Raw genomic sequence first — 21,877 nt, 5'->3', positions numbered from 1 at the left:
CTTGGGATGCCTGTGGGGCATGCAGTGGGCTGCAAGTGGGCAGAGTCAGGGAGCGATGGGAGCTCACTCTCCTCTGTGTGTAGGGATGGGATCCCGTTCTTCTTGGGTAGAATTCAATAACATATACCATTTTTTTTGCAGCCTGCGACCTGAGCTATTCAGCCACATCTGCTGTGGCTCTCATGATTGTCACTTTTCAACAGTTCCCAAATGAATGTCACACCGGAGATTGTGAAGCCAATAGCAGAATTAGTTAACAAAACTATGCAAGATCACAAGCAAAATTAAAGACAAGCTGCGATAGTCTTCTATCCCCAGAAGTTTTATGGGCCTTGTTTCATTATTATCCTCAGGCAGTCATGTTGTCTTCTTGTAAATCTTGTGTGAGAGTAATCAGGAATGTTTTGTTTTATTTTTGTCACCAATCAGCAGAACAATAAAGGCACAAAGAACCCTTCATTTTTCTCCCCTCTGTTGACACATGGAGCTGAGGACTCGGTGATGTGTGTGAGAAATGATCAGTCTTTTACAAAGAAGTGGCAGTCAAATGTTTTCACCAGGAGAGGGTGTGATGCCAGACCCAGCAGAATAGCTCTGCCTTATGTCACTTAAGTTATTGCTTCATGCACAATATGTGCAGAGCTGTGTGGTCAGGGAAAAGGCGTGAGGAACCACAGACATCCATGGAGACATTGGAGCATCCTTCAGATGTAGAAGGGCATAGCAGCAATGGATCCAAATAACGGCTCTGTGTCTAAGACCTGAAGGTTTTGAGGTGTTTCAAGTCAGTTTGTAGTCTGGATCCATCTCTAGATGATGACTCGGGAACAATTGATCTAGCCTTGTGCCAATTGACCTTGTGCCAATTGACCTAGCAGTGCTGAAAGGTACACCTTAGTGTGCCAGAGACGGGAGAAAGGGAGAAAGGGAGAAAGGGAAACGAAGGGAGAAAGGATGAAAGAAAGAGAGAAGGAAAGAATCACTGTGCTGAAAACAGGTGGTGCAGGAGCGCAGACTGGTTCACCATACTGAGAAAGGTACAGATGTGACTGTGAGGCATATAGGAAAGAGAAGAGTCCATGCAATAATCATGAGGGTTTCACAAGAGTTGGTCTTGGTTTTCACACAAACGATGAGTTCTGAGCATGTGGCACACTTATTCACAGCAGGGGCATTTTGCAGAAATGATGGGCTGCTTTTGTGTAGCGCAGATCAGAGTTTGCTGTGTAGCTTTCCCCAGGTGCCAGCTGATGGGATATGTTTGCAAACAGCCTTTTAAATAAAACCTGTAACCTGAGCGGTGATTAATTGATTTATTATATTCAAAAGCAGACTGAAGTTCTAACTAAGATCAAGAGTTCTTTGATTTGAGACAGTCATTAAAAGTTGTTTTTTCTGTAAGTCAGTTATTTTAATTTGTACATAAAGTTTTAAAGCTTAGGAATTCTACAAATGCATATTTTTATTTGCTTTATTAATTCTTAATATGTTTTAATAATGAAAATATATTTTTATCATTAAATATATGGAATTTTAAGATTATTTTAGGGTTCGCTTCCTCATGTTCATCTCTCTATCACAATGCATACAACTGAACTCATATTGAAATATTTTATTGATTGGATTAATTCATCTTAGGGTCTCTCCCAGAAAATATATGTCCATATAATTGCTGTGTTCAAGAGCTATGCATATCTGTAGAAAGCCATCTGAAACAAAAAAAGTGGAAGTAGGGAGTGCTTCCTTCTTTACTAGAACAGTTTGTTTATGGTCAGAATGAGCAAAAGGCATTTGTATCTGCCAAATGTGCACTGTTTCTGGCCTTTTAAGGTTAAATAAATGAATCTGAGTCTTTCTTGCTGAGTTCATGCCAACTAGAACTGGCTGGCAGTTCAAACTATTTGGGGTTAAATTCAGTTCTATGCAAAACAGCAGTTGTTCCACTTACTTTCTAACATGAGCTGTTTGAATAGGAGCTAAGAGATGTCGTACTGCAGCCTGCTCTTCAGGAATGGATTCACTCCATTGCACATTTGTTCTTCGGTTCAGACCCTTTGAAGTCAATGGGGTATTTAAATTGGGGATTTGACTGCTTCAGGATGCTGGTATCATCTTGTGACTGTTGGGTTATGGTGTATGAAAATACTGGTTCAGTACTCAGCAGCAGTCAAAAAGGCAAAGAAGCGATTAGAGATTATTGGGAAAGGGACAGGGAATGAACAGAGCATTTTTCAGACTCTCATGAGTATACCTCCCTTCAGATAGGAATAATACAGCATAGTATATTGTAGCATAGTATAATGCAATATAACATAAATAGTATAATCTGTGCTTCTTTTGTTATCAGTTCTTGAACACAGCAAAACTAGCAAAGGTAAAGAGAAGAGCAGAGACTGAAATGGTCCCTGTGGAAAGTAAGTTTAAACATAACAATTTTCCCAAGTTTGCGAAAACAGACAAATGGGGCTGGAAGGGGTTATGGTAGGAGACTATAAAATCCTGAATAGCATGGGGAAGACAGATAGGGAAAGATTAAATATTCTTTCTCAAAACACAAGCAGTAGGGGGTGCCTAGTGGGAGTATAAAGCAAAAAACAAAAAGGAGAAGTTTTTCACAGTAGTGCGTAACTGGTTTATTAAACTTATTGCTGCAAGATGTCCTGGAGGCCAAAAGGAGAAATGGTTTCCAAAAGGGTCAAGGCAAAGACAGAGCTGGTGGTCTGGATGCAAACTGGAACAAGACCATCACGCTTGTTCTCTGCCTTACGCTTTTTCCCTTGAGCATCTGTCCTGGATGCTGTCAGAGAGTGGACATTGGGACAAATTACCTTAGTTCCCATACACAGCAGCCATTTCTTTCTGTTTTTATATGCAAAAGCTGCCAGATGGTAGCCTCACCAATGTGTGTTTTGCTGCTCACCCTCTTCTAGTTCTATAACCATGAAAGGTGTGTTACATGCCCGTAAGCCACACGCTGGGCACAGGAGGTGATTTCTACTTCCTGAGCGGACAAATTGTGTGCTAAACTTATCCAAAGCAGCTGAAAATATGAGTATGCCATTGTATTTTTCAGTAATGCAACTCACAATAGAGCTAGTTCATCACAGCTGATTTCTAAAAGATGTGCGTGGGGTTGGACTAGCATGGTGTTCGAGTAGCATACTGATTAGAGAGCGGTGAAATAGCTTGTTTCTGATTTTGCGGAGTGTTAACTTGAGAGACAACTCCAACTAACAAACCAAATTATTTATGGCAGAATTAAAGGAAATAATACTATGGTTTCCCAGAATGACAGACTAGTACTATGGTACCACAATACATTTGAGAAAGTTGAAACAAAAGAAGGAATTGGCACTGATCTGCATTTGTTTCCAAAGGACCAAAAATGCAGTGCAGTACCCACATGTTAGCAGGTGATAGGGTTGCAGTTTGGAAACTTGGGGTGTCTACCCCTTTATCTAGACAACTGTGCTTATTAAAATATACAAGTCTGCTCTAAGCTGCTCTAAGCTGTAAAACTTTGTGCCTTAAGAACAGACTTAAGAACTACTAAAAATTTTTATTATTTAAGTCTTAAGGAGCCTTTCTTTGGCAAATCCTTTCTGGGTTACAAATTTTGTTTAGTCAGGATAAGCTTTTAAGGGAAAAGCACTGGCACTGTAACAGTGTTCTACTCCTTCTTAAGCTGCCCATAATTTAAAATCCTATAATGTTTAAAAGAGAAATATGACCCGTTTAGTGCATTTCAGGACCTTAGGATCCTGCAAGTCCATCTCCAAAAAAATGGTGTTTTATTTCTGCCTTATAGTTCTCCTCCAGATCTATTGAGACCTACGCACAAGTTTTAAAAAATCATTGTGGCTTGGTGTGTCTCTTACTCAGTAATCTTCATTTCTCAATTTAAAATCATTTTAAATAGTAAATACTAACAAATACTTAGTTTAAGATTCTTGGTGTATATGGCTTGAGTTTGGTGCTTCATCACTTAGCTGCAGACAAGCATATTTTTGAGAAGCTCTTGTAAGACTTGCAGGAAATATATACGAGATTTAAATGTCAGGTCTCGAGGGAGCTGAGAGCTATGCACAATTGTTTCTAGGTTTGGACTTGTGTGATTCTGCTAATGACGTGAATGATGGTTTTTGCCTGTTTCTGCTCTTTCCAGGATGCCTTTGCAATGAGATGCTTCTCTGAAATAAGATTCTCCTGTTTGTGTAGTCCATGCATTATTTTAAGAAGAAGTCAAATGAACAATTATGGAAATATAACTCTGGGGTGTTAGTGATGAGGAAAATAGGATGCCCAGGTTAAACAGGGAATAGGAATCAGAAAAGCTGACTCCTCCTAAGTCTGCCACTATGTATACTTTACCTGTCTTTTGTCTGGTTACCTGCCTGTGAGAACCAGAGCAAAACCAGTACAGGATCCTCTGGATGCTCTATTAGCTGTAGGGAGTGCAGATGTTCAGTCTGCTCTCAGCAGTCTCTGCATGGGATTCCCTCACAGTTGTTCATACTTGTTCATTTCGGGGATGAATAAAAGCACTTGCAACACCTGTTCTGGTATAGTGATTATTCTGTTGAGTATGCAGCAGTGAGGTATGAATCACATTACACAGTGCTGTTTGTTTTCATGAAATATACATGATGCAAGAGGGGTCACATCAGATATTTGCTTATCTTTCGGCTTGTTTGAAGACCAAACCACAGCCGTGTTGGGATAAAACAACTGAGGTTAGATAGTGCTAGTAGCATGCTGTTAACTCCTCTCCCAGCTTACCACGAAAACCTCAGCACTGATACACTTTTGCAATGTGTACAGACCAGCAAAGTAATTAAAAAAAGTAGCTTATTGTAACGCCACAGTTGGCTTTCACTGAGTGGTGTAAGGGAACTGCAAGCCTGCACTGGGAGACAGCGAGAGGTGTAATGCCAGTAACTTTCTTAACATGGTCATGCTCCCAGGGGGACACATCTGCTCAGAAAAGCACAACAGCTGGGGTTTTCAAAGGCATGCAAGGTGTGCCCAAATAAAATGAATGTGTGTCAAGTGCCTGATTGCCTTAGGCACCTCTGAGAGTCCAAAGCAAGGGTGATACCACAGCTTATTCTTCCAACATATGTATGGAGCCAAAGCAATGGCTAGAAGACAAGAATTTTACATCTTTTTCACTGTAATAATATTTTTTATTACACTTCTGACTGACTTATAGAGTACTGTATCAAGGAAACAAGACATGGGATATGTGTATGGCAGTTCCTGCAAACATACCTTAGCTGGTGCCGTGCTGGCTCCAGTGCAGCTGGGAGTATGGGGAAGCAGCCTGCAGCACTGGGTTGAGATGCTGGTCAGTTCTCAGATGATTAGAGAGATTAATGAACTCATGGATTCACAGATGATTAGAGCCCTACCTGCTTAGCCATCCGGTTAATCAGAACCAGACTTAGCTATCTGACACTTATCTTTGTTATGCCTGCAACAAGGCACAGGCACATCTTTTGACCGCAGTGTCAATGTACTTACCATAAGCTGTACTGACAAGCTGCTGCATTTTGGTCAGCGCTGCCTTGGGCCTCATACTGCCTTGAGCAACCTGTGCAGGGTTAAAGTCTACCAGATGAGGATGATTGTGTTTCATTCCTGTGTTGCATACGTTCAGAGGTCTGCACGAATCACAAAACAACCAGCTCAGAGTCTCTTGCATTGCCAGGGTGTCACATTTTAATGCGAAGTCTGTGGAATTTGGGTACTGTCCAGGTTCACCTGGCAGGTGAGCACTTCTCAGTCTGCAATGTGTTAGTCCACAATGCAGTTATATGTTTCAGTCAGATGCTAACATAGCAAATTTCTGAATGAAACTTTACAACTCAATGGAACAAATGCCATTTTGCTGCATCTTGACTTTGTATCACTAAATGGTGAGAGACACACCCATGTTCAGTAATAGAGAGTTACGGTGTAGTTTAATTTGTTTTAGCTTTGCTTACACACAGGGAGGGTATTTTGAACCTGCTACCCTTCTGAGCCAATTGACTCTTATGCCACATGCTGAATGCAACAGCAATGGGACAGATGCATGCAGCAGGCCCAAAGATGTATACGGTGTGGATCTTAACCAGGTTTTTTAGCATCTGCAAGGGTTTTGTTTCTGCAAAGCACATTCCTTCTGTGAAGAAAAGATGCTGTGCTTTTCAGGGTGTCATTAAGAGTATCACCATTAAGAGTATCAACCTTGGGACCTTAAACTTCTTTAGCCTGAGCTAAAAAAATTAAATCCTAACTCTTGAAGTAGTAGCAGCCGGTCATGTGGCCCACCCACCATTTAATGCCACCATGCTGAACATGTGCATCTGGATGAGAAAAATCTACTCTGGCAACTGCGCCTCTTCCCATGTTGAGGTTTCCATCTGTTTTCACTCATTCTGAAGGGATGTGGGCAACACGCCTCTTGAATATTTGAAGAGAACTGCACACTTCCCCTCTGAAGAGCAAACAGCTCCTTGATGATAATACTTTGATGACATATCGTGGTTTTCTGCAGTGGAGGATTGCTCGTGTCCTGTGTTATCAAGCGCTGCAGATGGAAAAGCTGCTGCCCTAGCTGATAACGTGCTCACTGGATATGACATGCTCCCAGTGCGGCAGTGGAGAGATATACATACATCCCAGTGCCAAGGAAAATGGCAGCAGGTGGCAGGGAAGATGATCAGGACCAAGGGTGAGTTCATACACTGAGATGCTAGCCATATTGTGGCAACAGTGCTATTCACTTAAAAGGGCACTGCACTTATTTGTTCTTTCTTCTGTGTATTGTAATGTTAAATGTGGAATTTACCACAGCACTTTCCAAAACAAACACACCCTCCCTTTTGCATCATATGAATTTTCTGCACCTGCTGCAACAGAAAACATGATAAAGAATTACCTCAAACAGATCATGGGCCAAGTGAGTGGCAGGGTAAGAAAGATAGCTGCTGCTGTTCTGATGAAGTTTTCTTTGAGGTGGATGTACCACTGAAAGCCTGATTTTTATAATTTAATCACGTTGAACATTGGACTCCTGCTCTGCAAACAATTCTTCTGGGATCTGTGAAATGATATTCTAAACCTTTGCGCAGGATAATCTCACTTGTAAGCACAACATTAATCTTCAAGCTGATGAGTCAGAGGTACACCTCTGTAATTCAGGTTATCACCTTCTATCCAAACAAAAATCTTGCTGCCCCTTGGCAAGCTCCTTATGGGTGTCTAGCTGTCAGCTCAACAACAGCATGACTGCAAGTGTACAACAGAATCATTTTGCCTCTCATTCAGTTTATAATCGGCATATTGATATGGGGCCGATTCCTCATCCAATTGAAAAAGCAGCAAAATCCCCTCACAAATAAAAACTAAAAAGCTCCAGAGATATTCAGGAACAATTTGAGTTCTTTGCCCTGTTTTTTACAGGTCTTCTGTTATCTGCAAACTAGATTACACACAGGGTGAGATGCCTGCTCTTGCTGAGCCACCTCATTAATCACTCCTTTGCCTTGCTGTTTTCAAATAATTGCACTTGTTTCTTCATGTTTCTTGCCTGCATGAATCTTGTTTTGTATTTCAGCTGTAAACTTTTTGAAGCATGGGAGGATTTTGTATGCTAAGGTTGTACAGTACCGAGCATGTTTGGGTCCTCGTCCAAAAGAAAGGCTTGAGAACACTTAAAAACCAAAATCCACACAAAATCCATACAGAGCACTGTGAAGTATTTCTACTGAACCATGGTACAGGGTCAAGGCCTGCTTGTTTTGAACTTCCTGATCTTTTGCAATTATGTAAAAAAACTATCCATGTGGGATGAGAACTTAATTCAGTTCGCATTTATGCAAAAAATTATTAAATAGATAGAAGGACTGGGTCTTCTGTGTGGACACACTGCTGCTGTGAAGCACTCTGAGATTTCGTGGCATTGCAGGCACCTAGTGACACAGCTGTGTCTGAAAATGTTTAACTGCTTCAATCTACAGTGTTTAACATGTCTCCAAAATGTATTTGGAAAAGTTTTAAAAAAGGTTGGTTTTTGACCTAGAGTGTTTTTCCTCTGCTCCAAGGCACAACTACAGGAAAATGGCTACTTAATGCCTTTGCTAATGCCTGTAGTTTACAAGAGATCCATTTTGCAATATATCACTACCGTTTGTTTTATTCAGAAGGCAGATGGTAAAGGCAATCTTATACTTCCTTACAAAGCAGATGACTGTGTCAACAAATGTATGTATAGCATCACAGCTCAGGCCTCAGTCAAGTTTGGACAGCCAAAACTGTTGTGATAGGCACCAGCCTTTGAATCCTATACAATGTGTAGTAAACTGGGCTTGGATATTGACTGGTCGTTATGTGTCCTTGCTGTGGGCCATCGCTGAGCTCCTTTGTGTGCCTGGTACCTTTCCTGGGTAGTGTGACCGTTATCTAGCTCCCGAGCTGCTAGAGCATGCAGATTAGGCTTCCCAACTTTTTTTGCTAAGGTGCTTTCTGTGTCTGAGGCAGCTTAGATATGCCATTTTCATCCTCCTGGGTTCAAGTGACAATAAAGTATGGAACAGCTAGCCTTATTAAAAAATGCCTTGAAGCATTCACTGTTGAAAGGCAGAAGAGACAGAGACCCAAGAAAAATACAATTCTGCAAATTCTCCTCTGATCACTTCCATGATGGTTTAATCTGAGTCTCTTTCTGCATGGCTGCCTTGCTCTCTCCTTTATCCTCTCTTAGCAGCAAACTGTCCTGCTTCTTATCAGCCATGGCCCCTGTCTCCATTCACGCGCTTTGCACAATTTCCAGGCTTCTTTTCTCTGTTACTCTTTTTCTTGTATTAGAAGTTGTTTCAAGTCACTGCGGATTAAAAACTTGGCTACTTTGCTGGGCTGAAGCCTCCAGCATTGCTGGCCCTTGACTCCTCTTCCACCCTTTCCTGGACTTAGGTTAGGTATTACTTCCCTGTTATGAAATGTATGCTGTTAAGTCACACTGAAGGTGACTTTTAAAAAGAGGCTGTCATGGCTTTCTGTAATAAGAGTGGCACCCATAATCTGTCGCAAACATTTCCTTAATTCTTCACGCGTGGGAACAGCATAACCACATTGGCTTATCAGAGAGCTGACCTCAAGGCCACAGGAAGATGTGGTCAGAGAAAATTTACTGGAGATTTGGTTTTGCTGTTTGGACCATTTCTTATGTTCATTTGATGTTTAGGAAAACATCCCCCAGACCACAACCTGCTGCTGTGAATTTGAAAATGCAGCTTCTGCCTGGGCACATCAAAGAGTTCAAAGGAAGGGAGTCCCCTCTTGTGTTGGGGTACACACTCTCTTTCTGGAAGCCCTGAGGTTCAGGCAGAGGAAGAAACCATCCAGGTTTATTTTCACTGTTGGGAATGAGTTGTGGCAACTCGGCAATGAAAGCTAGAAACAAAAAAGATATGACGGCTGCCCGCCCGCTTTGTAAACTCAGCACAGGTGGCTGAAAATAATACCTGAGCAAATATCACCAGTCAGTTCTGAAACTTTCATTGTATGAACATTTGCTGTAGGTGGTTCACACATCTATTGGCGTTTGCTTGGCAAACAACCTGCTTTGGAACAAAAGAAGAAATCTTCCAAGGAACAATTATGCATTAATTAACCTTATAGATAATGTTATCGGTGTTACTTTTTCTGCCATTGTGAACCGTAACGCTGTTCCCCATTTTAGTCTTAACATTGACACTGCTTGAGTAACTTCAGTGTTTAAAGGTGGTGAATTTTTAGGCCTTCATGTTTCAGAGACCCCTTAGTAACTTCCCATTGTCCCCTACCTGTGCAACGTCTGTTCAGCTCCCTGATCCTCCACTGATGTGGGCAAACTTTTAGTATTTGCGGGTCCCAGTTTTCCTCTGTAAAACTGGTAAACTACATTGTCCTATCCTCTAAGGATTGTAGAATTACTCATAGAAAGATATATGTGTTTTGTGGATGCATATTTCTTCCTGTGGGTAGGTTTTATTCAAATAGGGAATTCCCATTTTTGCAATCTCTGTTTTAAATAAAGATTCATTAATATTAAGGGAAGTGGTCTACAGGGTGGCCTGGGGAAAGCTTTCCGTAACTGAAAAATCTGGTCTTCAGACTCACCATTGATAGGGTGGGTGTTTGGAGAAGGAATTATTAATTGCATTTTTTTCTTAAAGAAAGGGGCCACAGCCTATTTTTTAGATCATTGCATCTTTCCCCATTAGAGTTTACCCTTGAGTGACCAGGTCTTGAGTTTCGGTGCAGGCCTGTCTAACATATTAATCAGCTCAGAATATTTAACTAAGATCTTCAGGAAGAGAATTGTTTGCAGCTTGATTCTGCGAAGCCCACCAGCAATTTCTTTTAGCCCTCAGAGTTCAGCACAAAAGAGTCTCGACCCCCGAATAAGGCTGTGTCTACTTTAGGACAAATAAAGAATAGGAAGATAATTTGAAACACGCCATTTAATTATTTTTGGTAAGGATATTGCAGGAGCTTCAGAACATTTTAAAATGATATACATTTCTTGGTACTGCCCTTTGAGGTATTGCATTTTTGGGCCTTCCTGGAGTGATGAAGATCCCTGTAGGATCAAACCTTCAAGTCTCTCTCCTTGCCTCCTACACCAGAGAGAAGATGCCGTCCAGGCTGTCCATGCTTTGGGTGCCGGCGGTGGTGCCCAGGTTCTGAAGTAGTGGGTGTCTTCCTCCTGTGCCTGCAGCTTCAGCCCTCCAGCCCCCCATCACACCAGGGCTGTATCTGCCCCTCACTTGACTGCTGTGGCTGGCAAGATTAGGAGAGGACAGATCCAAGGCTCCTTAGTGCCCAGGTCATAAGTAATGAAAAGGCAAACCTTTCCCTCCTGCTCTGACTAGCGCCACATAGTGATGTTCCCACAAGATGATGTTCTGCCTTTAAAATAACTTTATTATGCAATTCCAAATAGCCAGAGCTTCATGCCCACAGATGTGAAAAGCAAGTTTTTTTTTTTAATAGGAGAAATACAGTTCCTCTGGGAATAATTTCATCTCCGTCGGCTGAAGCACTGCCTGCGTTTAGAGATGTTCTCACTCCCTTTTTTAGATGAAGAAAAACTGGCTCCTCAGGCCCCTTCCCCCAAGGCTGAAAGCACTTGGAACTGCAGGGCTCTTTTCTTCTAACTGATAAATACTTTAAGGTTTGAGCTTCCTTTCAAAAACATATTCACAGAAGCGAAGGTAGAGCTCCAAACACAGTGGATCTCATTTCTGAGGTGAGCTTCCTGATTTGCTCCAACAGTTGGTGCCCTGGGATGAGTGTGAGTCCAACATGGTGGGCATGGCCCATCACACTGGCTGGCAGCTCCAGGCTATGGAGAGTCCCGTATCCTTGGCATGGGGCGTATCAGCACAGTGGGGAATGTGGGTGCTCCAATGCATCGGGTCTGTACTCACACAGGTACAATGCTGGCAGCAACAGCAGCCCTGAGAACGTCAGTATCTCCATGGGGTTCTAGGAAGGTGTTGACCACCGTTACGCTCATTAGTGGAATAAAACCCCAACACCACAGCAAGAAACAGTTCTGACTCTACAGAACTGTGATTTTTAAAAATTTCACTGTTAAAAATACACTGGGTATCTTTATTGGTTAGTTAGAAGTCAGATGTTTGCACTTAGTATTTATATTTGTCTTGGTTTGTAAAGCTCTAGAATGTGGTAGTGTATCTTTCTCTTTTAGCATACATCTCTGTGACTACTGGAAATGCTCACCCTGGTAAACCTCCTCTGCAAAATAAACCTTCTAGTAGTCCTCAGGAGGGAAGCAGTGTGATTTTTGAGACAGTTGCTAGTGGATGTTCCTGTTTCTTTGGAGGCCAAATGTGAATGGACTTTGCTGCACCATCAGCTTTTGCTAGAAAATCCCATGCTAGCAGCTGTGATGAAGTAAATTTTTTAGTGGAAATCGTTCTCTGACCTCACTGTTATGTTTTTCTGATGCTTTTACTCTTGTTGGCTGATCAACAGCAGCCACCTGTGCAAGGAGGACTGTGTTTCCTATGGTCACCCTGAAGACATCATGGCAAACCTGGGCCTGGGGCCATACATTACTTCAGCAGAGGAAACTGGTCATCAGCTCTGCAGACCCCGTGTATCCTTCCTTCCCGAGCCCTCCAAAGCCCCGCACCGAAGCTGGCTTCCTTCGGCTGTAGGTGGGGTTTGTGCCACTGCATTGTTCCCAGAGTCCCTAGCCCTATTTACCCAGCTGGTGTCAGTTCAGAGCACTGTTTGAATTGCTCCATAGAAAGATTTGCCTGAAAGGTTTGCATATTCCAAGAAACCGCAGTGATTAAGTACACATGAAAGAAAGCCTTATGATGAATAATCAGGACATAATCAATGATACCCTTTTTGCATTATAAATGATGACGCTTATACTCAACAGCTTTTAGGCAGAGCGTGGGTGTGACAGTTTGAAAAACAGCGTATAGCATGACATGAGACCTGTCAACTCTTAAATGAGGTAATTAATGACCTGCTAAGCATGCAGATTCTAAATGTCAGTAATTTTTTTGAAAGATCTCAAGAGTAAAAAATTATTTGCAATTTATCATTCTTATTAGTAAAAACTCAGAATAAGAATACACAAGTGCGATGAGAAATAACACTGTTATGGCAAAAATGCTTTATGCTTTTACCACTAAAAAAATACATTCAAACCTCCCTCCAAGATTCCTCTCACTCAACATCCTCTTCAGTGTATCACTTTAAACAAGTTTATTTCTGCATACACAAACTGGCTTTATTTTAGGACATTGCCCTTAAGGCCAGAATCAGCTGTTTAAAACAGGCTCAAAAGAAAATAATGGATTAATTTATTCTGCCAAATGTCTGATCCTAATCCTGAAGTATCTGAATTTGTGTAATCCTTCTTCCTGGACTTGACTGGTGTGAAAAAAAAAGGACAGTTTTCAATTTTAAAGGAAGGTTATAAGGCATCAGTTTTCAGGTATTTGTAGGGAAACAAGACACAGATCTACCTCCTTGCTCTGCTCCTGGCTACACCTCATTGTGCTAGCTGTGGGTCACTAACCATTGCAGCTGTGTAATTTTTTTATCATTTTATTTTTTGGCAATAATGCATACAAGATGCAAAATGAACAAATTTCTTCTCCACAAGAGACTTTTAAGTACCTTCTTCTACTTCATGGATTAAACAGGTTTTTTAGCAAAACTCCACATTATGGGCTGTAGTACTTGTACACAGTGGTGGAAGCTGATGGTGTGGGAACTGCTCACTCCAGACATACTCGGGGACACTTTGTCAACTCAAGCTTCCATCTGTTGATACAGTCCACTTTCTGGTGTGTGTCCCCTTTTAACAGAAATCTCTCTGAGCATAAACCATATGTCTGTAAAGCTTGTCTTTTGGTCCCCTTTCTTCACCAGATGTTAACAGTCTTCCTCCTCTTCAGATGTTCCCTCTTGCCATGCTTTGGAGATCAGTGGGGGATACTGGAGAGATGGGGAGCTGTGTCCTCTACACTTACACTTGGCCTCAAAGGACCATGTAAACCATTTTCCAGGATTTATTATGTTATCTGTCTCAAGTCTGGATGTTTACAGCATGCCCTGTTCTTATGAGACAGTTCTCCACAAACCTCATCACTCCTTTAGTCTGAGTCCTTGTTCAGGTGGCTGTTCTGGTAGTATCACTTAGTAATGAATGCTGCACCTGGTGTATGCATGTCCCTTCCCCGGGGAAGCCTGTACAATAAGGATATCTCAAAGACTCATTGTTGCATAAGCAGTGTGTGGCATTGCCTGAGTAGATGTAATATAAAGTCCTCATCCAATACCCTGTCTGGGGATATGACTATTGACCTTGAATGAATTCTTCCATTCCCTAAAACAGCCACTCCTTAGACCTTGTTTCACTGAGCGTTACCCCCTTTCTCTCTCTGATTTTTTCATCCGTATACTCTCCTTCACATCTTTCAGATTTATTTGTTTAGTCTTTTCTTGCCTTTCTCTGATCTTCCATAATATTTGGGTTCTTGTTATTCAACCTATCCTTATCCATGGATTCTCAATGCCTTCTTTGCTTCTTTTCCCTTCCTGTCTGCCAGTTTTCCCTCCATTCTTTACGCTTCTTTGCGGTTTTCCCTCACATCCCCGTGGTAGTGTGGACTTCGGTTCTTTCAGGGTTTTCCTGCTTTGGTAGCCAGACCCCTTGCTGCTGGTACCTGGACTGCCTGTCTCTGCTGGCATGTGGACGGACGCTCATGGTGCCTGCCTTGCCAGCACTGTTAGAAAGGGAGCTGGGAGGGGAGGGGGTAGCTGCAAGGTTGCAACACCTGTGAAGGGAGCTGGGATGCAGGGGGACCCAGAGAGCCTGAAACGATCCATAAGAGCACGTGGCGGGACCAAGTGCATCTCCCAAATGGAAAGGCAGCACCCGTGAGCTGAGGGAAATAAACACCCTCCTGACAATATCAAATGTACCAGGGAAGCCGGGTGATTTCCTTGAACAGGGGAACACACATGAACTCTTCCAGGGCTTGTGCACAGCTGTTTTCCCCTAGCAGTAGCACAGAAAAATGCGTGCTGAACAATGTGTGTGCCCTGTGCTTGAAGGCCAGTGGTGTGCCAGTGTGTCCGCAGGGCACTGCCTCCTCCTGCATGGTTTGAAGGGAGGCTGTGAGGCTGAAGTGTCCGAGGGCAGGCACAGGGATATCCCATCTCCCCATGAACTCATGGAGCCACCTTTGCAGGGTGGCACGAGCTGCCCGCGGGCAGGGTTGGGGCTCCAGAGAGGGTCCCCTTGGTCTGGGCTGATGTCAGAGCAAAGGGTGTGAGTGGTCCCCCAGAAAAGGAGATACAGGTGGTGTCCTGCAGTACAAGGACGAGGCAGAGATCAATTCATCTCTCTGCCACGATGCTGAAGCACTGTTCTTGGTTGCTGTGCTGCTCACATTGGTGATTATAGCCAGTATTGTCTGTGTCTGAATGTATGGCTAAACTCTGAACTTGCACCCCTGAAAAAAGAGAAAGAAAAAAGGTAAGTAACAAGTGAACTGTAACTGTTCTTGTAAATTAAGAAGGCTTCTGATGGCTGAAGTAAACACATGGGATACTTCCAAATTGGGGTTAATGTATCAGTGGCAGCATAATACAGAGACTCCCTACGTTATCTCCCTCAAACAAGGCTATGCATTTGTGTTTTGGTACAGTAAATCTTAACTTTTATATGGTTTTGAAACCTGAATGTTTAAAATAAACAAGGCACAGAAAAGGTACACTTTAGTCTCTGTAATGACAGCTGGAATATAGCATGAAGCTCAAGAGATTATAATTTAACAAAGATCATTTCCTAAGTGCCATTTTAAGATTGTGTTTACCCTATGCATGCATGATGAAATCTCATTTAGATACTTTGATAAAGGAAAGGAAAGAAAAAACATGCTTTTATGGTGTTTGGGGCACTTTGTGCCAGGAATCATAATCACTGAAAACTAACTTTGATCCTGTTTTAAGAATCAAAATGTCCAATTTTGTGTTGTAATGTTCATGAGACAAATAACAGCAGCTTTGCCAACTCATTGCAACAAGATTTCTGTAAAGATTAACACCTACGTCTTGCAAGGCTAGATGTATATTTTCTTCGTAGGGAAAAAGAAAGGATGCAGGTGTGCTTCTTTAGTCTTATTCCCTAAGTACTGTCTGGGGGGGGCAGAGCTTCCCTGATCCATCAGGGCAGCATGCTGACGGGATGTCTCTGACTGAGCTTTTATTGACAGCATGGCAGTTAGTTTATTAGTTGGAGTCATACAGAAGAAAAAGGCATTAGCAATAAAATAAAACACAAAAATTATGAAAGCAGTGGTGTCATAGAAAAGATATGATTTGATAAATATATTTTAGGGGGTTGGTGTTGGCTGCTCATTGTGGAAATATATGAATCTTCAACTATGCCAATGTGTAATATTAATGCAGTCTAAATTCCTGTCAGCTAGAGACTGATCCAAAGGTCCGCTGAGATGAATAAGAGCCTTCCTACAAATTTCAGAGGCCTTGTATCAGAATCCATGTATCTGCACACAAATAGGCGGCTGTGTGCCTTACACAGCAAGGAGCAAAACTAATTTCTTTGGGTGTTGGGAGACAGGTTATATCACACAGTGTGTGAGCCAGAAGGCTGTCAGCTCCAGCTAGTGCATTATGACCAGCTCCTCAAGTTCATAATGCTATATGTTGGTAAGTATTGTCTTTTATCTAGTTACTACGTGTGCTGGAAAGCCTTATCAGACTAATAAAATACTTATTTTTAAGGCATAATAATTTTCATTGTTAACCCCAGCAATGTCCATTCCTGTGTCAGTATATGTGGTAAGCTGTTGAATGCATCAAACCTAAATATTTCTTTTTTAATTCCCTTTTTTGTTATTTCACTTGACACTTTTACTTCAGTTTATATATCTTGCAATTGTGATTCAGAAAATAATCCTCCTTTAAAATACCCCCCCCCACACATTTCTCCTATAATGCCAGTGGAGTATTTTTACTTCAAAATGGTCTACAAATGTGTTTCCTTGCACTGTATATTCAGATATACTCACTCTATGGAGAATAACCTGCACCTCCTAAGCTGGATCTAAGCCTCCCAGTGATTTCAGCCATGAAGAGCCATAGAAGTCCAAACAGATCTTTGTCTTACTGCTTTGAGTGGGCTTTGAATGGAGCCCAGAGTCACTCTCCTGTCCCCCTTTCCAGCTGTATGATCCATTTTCCAGTGTCTTGTAAATAATATAGTTTATCTACCATGATGCAAAATAAAATGGACTTCAGGCAGCCTTCTTGAAAACTATGGTAGCACTGACTAATTAACATCTGGGAAAGTTAGGATACTTCTTTCCGAAGTGTCTAAGTTTCTTGCATCATTGTGTGCCAGTATTGGCATGAGTGTCTGCACTGGTAGTATTATCACATTGCCCTCGGCCAGAGGCTTAATTTTATTTGGTGTTTTGTAAAATCACAGCCTTGAGCTTTCAGTTGAACGCAATTGTACTGTGTTTCTTTTCCCTCTATTCAACACAAATATCTATGGCTTTTCTCAGCCATCCAGGTTCGCGTTCGTTTTCTCATGTTAAACCACAGACAAGTGAACGGTAAAGTCCCCTTCATGATCCTGGTTCTGTCTGAAGCTTACAGGGGAATGTTCATTGAGATATATACTTCATATTTTCCTTAGAAGATGTAGGAGTTAAGTATCAAGATCTGAATGGAAATCACAGGTATGTGCTTGAAAGATTACTTTGAGTTCAATGGAGCTTTATTTTTTTTTTTTTCTTGGTCAGTGCTTGCAGATTAAAAAAACAGCAAACCCTTCTGGGAACGTGTCTGAGCAATTGGAGAATTCAGCGGGAATTCTGTACTGTGCTGTGCTGGGCTAGCCTAGCCTAGCTTGAAACTCCCCCACATATTTTTTCATGTATTTAATTGCAGAGCTATGCTGTTTCGACTCAGGCTGGTCTGGTTTGCAGAGTGCTGCTTTGTGGCAATGATTAGGCTCTGTACTGAGCAAGGAATCCCATACTGGTTTCTATGTCCGGCCTGATCTCTAAGGAACAGTTTGGGCTGGAAGTTCTCAAGATCCTTCCAAGCTGAGTTATGCAAGGAGGTTCTCTTTTTTTTCCCCAGCAGCAATACTGCAGCAGAACATCCTTAGCAGCATAATTAGCTGTAAAATGTGGCAACATTGACAGGTAAATCTTTATCTTGTTCTAGGCTAAAAGGACTTAGCAGCAGTCTAGGCTGGCTGATCAATTGTTCCAAAACAGCTGAATTTTGAGGAAGAACAAGTGATTTTTTTGCACAATGGATTCCCCTTGCTCTTTGGTGAGGAAAGAATGGAATGAAATGTATCTTTCATTGCAAACCTTGTCAATGACATGTTGAACTGCAGCCACAGTGGTATAGTAACTGGAATATCATGGGCTGAATCTCTGCTGAGATCATTTGTAACCTATCAAACCCCAATGACAGTACCAAGAAGATCCAAGGGAGACCAGTTTTCTAATTTTGTCACCTAGCTGAGGTTTGACTCTTTGCTGGAAAGCCCAGAGCAATGTTTTCTGAAAAACAATGCTCTGGAGCGTCTCTCAAACACTGGTGAGACTATCCTCTTATCCCCTTTTGGACTCAAACATTTGGGAAGTAATTTGGGCTCCACCAGGTGTTTTCCATTAGAAACTAAGGCTTGAATCAATGTCTTATGTCTTTGGTTGAAGCAAGAATAGCATCTTTGCAACAGATTCAAGACTTCTTACAGTGCTCGGCCTAAAAACTCACTCTCTCAACTTTTTCTCTGTACCCTGCAGCTACAGCTCCTGTGTTTGGTGCTTCCTTGCTGCCACCTTTGTTAGCTTTTCTGATTTTTTCTGCTATTGCTTCCTTGAAATTCCTAGCAAAAGAGCAGAAGAAAAGCCAGCTCCATTGATCAGTAGCCTAACCTCTCCCTTTTCTATATTGAAACCAAATGCCTTTAAGGCAGATGGTTTCTACTCAGAACTAGCTCTATGCTGATGCTTTGATCAACAGTGGGTGCTCTCACTCTTAGTCGCCTGGTTCCATAAAAGTTTAATAGCTTCTTTACATACCTCTGCATCAAACCTGGGCATTAATTACACTTACCACTGATTTAATCTATAACACCATTTCTTCGCATGTCGTAAATTTAAAACAAAGTAAATTTTCTCTTGGTCTAATTGCTGTTTTTAATGTACAAATTGATTGTGACCATTTCACATCAATATTTCATACACACCAAATCCTGAGCCTGTTTTTGCAGACATACCAGGGCTGTGGGTGACTGTGCTGCTGTCAGTGTAAAAGCTGTTGTGTAAGAGCACATCTCTTGCACTGCCAACACTGTCTGGAGAAGGGTCCAGAATGCAGCTCTGCTGTGCAAAGGGAAATACAGTCACCTGAGGGGCTTCAGCAGAAAGTCAGTGCTCCAGAAAAAAGCATACTGCTATGTTCTTGCCCTCTAACTTGCACAGTTTTGTTGTCTTAAAGAGGAGCAAATGCTCCTCAGAGGGCTGCTGAGACGATGTGACTGACTGCATGCTAGCTGGCGTGGTGGTGGGGTGGGAGCTTTGTCCAGAGTAATGCGAGCAGCTGTTCATGCAAATTGGTCTTGATTTCCAGATTGGATGTGAATTGGTTCTGATGCCCAGGCTGGTGATGCTGTGGGCTCCATTTTGGTGTTTCACTTCAAAGTATGTCGGTTGAAACACATTTTTTTCTGTTGTTTAGGTGAGCTACAAACTAGGTGTGTGATGAGCATTGGTTATAAAAAGAGACTGTCACAATGACATTACAGCAGTGGATTTTCTGGAATGACTCAGTTTGCCAAAATGATTCTGTTTTGCATCTGCTGTAAGCAGCAGTAACCCTACTGTGGAAAACAACGCAACACCCTTGAAAACCAAATGAGGCCTCTTTCTTCTGAAGATGACAGTTGAGTCTATTTTTTTATGATGTCTTTTAAGGCTGCTAAATTGTTGTCTAATCCTTACCTCAGGGCTAAAAGCCTTTCAAGAGAACAAACACATGTAATATCAAAAAGGAAAGGTCTGTACTGCACACTCTCCAAAGCAGCTTGTGTGCAGATAGCTCCTCAGAGGTGCATTCAGATGAGCAAATGTGACAGAAGTGCATTCAGTAATAACAATATCCTCAATCAAAGGCATCAGCTGCACTCATATGCACTAAGCCTGACTTCTGAAGTCTTTGAAAGAATGAAAATTGGCACATGTGGATACTGCACGGCATTTGCAAGGAGGTTTGTGAATATCGTCATGTTATCAGAAAAGCATCTGTCTGGGAGAATTTGAGATCTTTCACCTTCCTGCCCCCCAAAATTACACTAATTAACTCTTTTTTTTTTCTATGTGGCTGGATTATACCATTTTTGTGGCAGATATATTATTTAAATAGGTAGATTAACAGAGAAATTTGATCTCAACATATATAGTAACAGATTCATAGATCTCAGATACTTCTCTTACATGAATTAAATGAATTATTTGGGTTTTGGTTGGTTGCTTTTTTAATTATTTTTTTTGAGCCTGCTTTTTATAGTGAACTACTCAAGGGAATCTTTCCACTCTCCAAAGTTTCATTTGTTCTGGCAGACTAGTCAGCCTTTGGCTTTGAATAATTTCTGTGCAAAGTCAGAACAGCGATGCCTCAGAATAACTTCTTTCACATATGTAGAAATTTCCGGACAATGAGGGAACTTGGATCCCTCATCAGATGTGCAAAGATGTGCAGAAGGAACCTCTAGGGCTCTCTTTCAAGGCTGGACATCAAGGGTGTAATACCAACTGGGATATCCAAGCAGAAAGTGTACATGAAAGGACTTATATAGCTGTGAAAAGGCACTGGAAATGATAGCGGCAGCCTCTGATGCAGACCAGTGGGTTGTCAAAGCCCAGAGCTCCCACAGCAACCACTCCTCCAGATCTCCATTGAGGGCCCTCCACCCACAGCTGTGGAAGATGGCCCTGTGTAGGGTTGGTGGGCTCTTCTGAAAGTGTTTTGTGTTGGTCAGAGGCTCAGCTGCTGTCAAAAGGACAGCGGTCTTGTGATGCCCCCACCAAAGGTTGCTCCTCATGAAGCAGGTGGAGGTCCACGATGATCTGTGAGATGGGACTCCTGCTGCTATGTGAGGGACTGGGTGTACAAAAGGTGACCAGTCTCTTGATCAGGGACCACAGGCAGAAATGTGGGTTGTCCCTCCAGGATCAGGTAAGCAGATTCCCACACCTGAAGTTGTACCTGATTTGGCCAAGCATGGTGTATAGTTGGACTCCTGCATCCCCTGACTGCCTCGTAATGATGGGTTCCTGGTGTGGGCACCCTTGACTGTGGATGCAAATTTGCTTTCTGATATATCCTGCAGCATTCACTGGAGAGTTGGTGTCTTGGTGAGCATTTTGCCAGTAAAATTATTTATAAGAACATGTGTTCAAAAGGTCATAGGAAATTCATCTAAATATTCAAATGAATTTTAATGGAAACTTTCTGTTTAATTCACTCAGAATTAAAAAGATCAATAATTATTCCATGAGATGCTTCATGTGTCTGGGAAGGAAAAGCTACCCATGAAATAGCTGATAATCAGATTACACATTCACCTTTTGAAACACATACGGCACACATCATTTGGGAAAATCAGTGCTTCACCCATGGTAGATGAAGGGTAATGTGAGTCTTTGGAACAGACCTTAAATACTCTCCCTGTCTGCCTATTCCTGAGACAATGCCCAAATTTAAGGATATCCATTGCTCTGGCATAAGGTGTCTTTGACCTCAACTCATCCACATAACACTGGCAAACTGACCTGAGACCACTTTCAAGATTTAATTATTCTCCAAGGCTGTCATTTTTTACACCTAGATAAAGAAAGAGATGACATAAATGGGCAAGATATATTTCTAGCAACAAAGCTATGGAGAAACTCACGTAGCAGAAGCTGTTTCGGGTAGCAATGCACGGGTTGCTTGGTTCTCAAGGGGGATCTTCTCTGCAGCTGAGTAGGCTATTCTGGATGGTTTTGGAAGCTTGGGGATGGACTTCTGGTGACCCATGAATGGAAGGAAGTCTAGACAGAAAATCTCTCCTGTACCCCACTGGGGTAGCTATCTCCCGACATCAAGCTTGTTACCATTGAGTGGGTTTGTTTCCTTTCTGCAGAACAATAAAAAGTACCATGGTCAAAACATTTTGAACTCCTTTTGCTGGCTTTCTGCAGCTACACCATTTGGGTGTCCTATTTTCAAGCTTTTCCTGAAGGGGGGGGGGGGG

At 42.0% G+C, this 21,877-nt stretch overlaps 1 protein-coding gene across 4 annotated transcripts in view; it reads left to right on the top strand.

The window, feature by feature from the left end:
- The window catches only part of SETD4 (SET domain containing 4), a 44,837-nt gene extending 22,960 nt beyond the window's left edge, over positions 1-21,877 (top strand). For 3 of the 4 annotated variants that reach the window (XM_080376247.1, XM_080376246.1, XM_080376245.1), the window contains one exon: positions 1-21,877. This exon is cut by the window's left edge and continues 13,180 nt beyond it. The gene's annotated coding sequence lies outside the window, so the exon portion shown is untranslated. The other variant, XR_013926184.1, reaches the window with a different exon arrangement.

This window comes from Falco punctatus (assembly GCF_963210335.1).
Source record: "Falco punctatus genome assembly, chromosome: 2".
In the NCBI taxonomy this organism is placed as follows: domain Eukaryota; kingdom Metazoa; phylum Chordata; class Aves; order Falconiformes; family Falconidae; genus Falco; species Falco punctatus.
The sequence above is the reverse complement of the archived record's forward strand: the minus strand, read 5'-3'. Positions and strand labels throughout refer to the sequence as shown.